This window comes from Austrofundulus limnaeus, unplaced genomic scaffold, assembly GCF_001266775.1.
Source record: "Austrofundulus limnaeus strain Quisiro unplaced genomic scaffold, Austrofundulus_limnaeus-1.0 Scaffold378, whole genome shotgun sequence".
NCBI lineage: Eukaryota > Metazoa > Chordata > Actinopteri > Cyprinodontiformes > Rivulidae > Austrofundulus > Austrofundulus limnaeus.
The window spans coordinates 50,922-53,048 of record NW_013952780.1 but is presented as its reverse complement, the minus strand read 5'-3'; the positions used below and the strand labels follow the sequence as shown (position 1 = coordinate 53,048).

Sequence of the window (2,127 nt, the reverse complement as noted above, 5' to 3'; positions counted from 1 at the left end):
AGAGGAGGGACAGTTGGTATACTGGTTTGGACGTGTCCAGAGGAGGGACAGTTGGTATACTGGTTTGGACATGTCCAGAGGAGGGACAGTTAATATACTGGTTTGGACGTGTCAAGAGGAGGGACTGTTGGTATACTGGTTTGGATATGTCCAGAGGAGGGACAGTTGTTATACTGGTTTGGACGTGTCCAGAGGAGGGACAGTTGTTATACTGGTTTGGACATGTCCAGAGGAGGGACAGTTGGTATACTGGTTTGGACGTGTCCAGAGGAGGGACAGTTGGTATACTGGTTTGGACGTGTCCAGAGGAGGGACAATTGGTATACTGGTTTGGACGTGTCCAGAGGAGGGACAGTTGGTATACTGGTTTGGATATGTCCAGAGGAGGGACAGTTGGTATACTGGTTTGGACGTGTCCAGAGGAGGGACTGTTGGTATTTTGGTTGAAGGATATTAGACATGCAGTTAGAGAGGACATGGAGGTAGATGGAGCGAGTACAGAAGACTGTGGAGGCCCCTGAAGAGGGAACAGCAGAAAGACAAAGAAGAATTAAACCAAGGGGAGTGTTCAGGCTGTTGATAGAGACAAACTTCTAAGGCATTCATTCCCAAAGCTGTGGTCCTGACCTACAGTGGGGTCATTAGTGATGTTTTATGGGTCATCAAATTGATTTCTTCAAAACGTTTCTCTTTATCAAGAATCACGCAGTTCATCATTAAACCACACGAGGGGGCCAGTCACTGTTTTCACTGAGGTCATAGTACACATGTTGAAACTGTCAATTAAAGAAATGGATGTTTAGTTAATAAAAAGAGACAGGGGGGAAATGGACACCACGGAGAATAAAGATCAAAGCAAACTGAAAACTGTAAGTCTGCTAAAAAAATCGACAACAAAAGAATACAGAAAACATTAACAAAACTGGAGAAACACAATTCTAACACTTTACTCAGTTTATCATCAACTGAATACATTTACTTTTATTTACATAATATAACACAGATATCATTGTTAATCTGCCGTATTAAGAAATATTTTGTTTAAATACCTTCAACGTGTCTACATTGTTTCCAAGAAGCTCATTCAAATTTAAGTACAATTTTGAGGTTATCTGTCAATAAACCAATGTGACACTTAAAACAGTGTAAAATACATATAAAATAAGTCTCTTAAAAGGCACATTTTTCTGTTCAAGAAGTAAATAAACTCAATTTGAATCATTTTTAAAACATGGGTCACCTGACAAAACTGGTTTGAAAAACAGGAACATTTAACTAAACATTAGTGGGAGCATTGATATGTGTTACTGGATTGGGCGTTGCTACATTGACGTGCACGCACTGGTGCTCTGTTCTGCGTTGAGGAGCCTCGACAAAATGAATGGAGGTCAATGGACTGTGAGGCGTCATCCTGATGAAAAACTCTTATAACTTCCTTATTTCTTGCTTGATTATTTTTACAAACTATGGTTCAAAATAAAGCTGAGGAAATTGTGAATTTTATAGTTATGGAAATTTAAAATAACTAATTTAAATGACTCAAACAATGGCTTCAAATAAGTGTTTTGTGTTTCACAGATGTGTTTTCACATTGAGTTCTGACCAGCTGGATATTCATGCATATATTTATTAATCAGAACTGAGTCTTAGACATTTAAAATAATAAAATTAATCTTTCAAGTGTAAGTGTGTGTGTGTGTGTGTGTGTGTGTGTGTGTGTATGTGTATACTGTATATAATATATTTTCTTCCTGTGTGTTTACATATGTATGTATGTGTGTGTTTAGCAAATATTTCTTGAATAAAACAACTATAGAAGTTTTTGCTGTAAACTACAATAATTTTAACTTCAGTAAAAACAAACAAAAAAACAAGTGTTTCAGGTCACAAAGAATTGTTTAATCAATTTATTTTTATCACAAAGAATTATGCTTCAGTTTCACAATGATGCAGGCTGTATCTGAAGCCGACCCACAGCTGACACACTTTTTCTTTCTCCTTTTTCTTTGGAAATGTTGAAAAACACAAATACTGGATGTAGAAAATATCTGAATAAACCGGCCTGTCTGACACTTAATTTGTTTATGATGCTCAATCATTACATTAGCGTCTGTCATATTACATTAG

At 37.0% G+C, this 2,127-nt stretch overlaps 1 protein-coding gene across 1 annotated transcript in view; it reads left to right on the top strand.

Moving 5' to 3' along the window:
• LOC106528421 (UDP-glucuronic acid/UDP-N-acetylgalactosamine transporter) overlaps positions 1-2,127 on the top strand; it is a 20,375-nt gene that overhangs the window by 8,170 nt on the left and 10,078 nt on the right. The gene's annotated exons all lie outside the window — the stretch shown is intronic.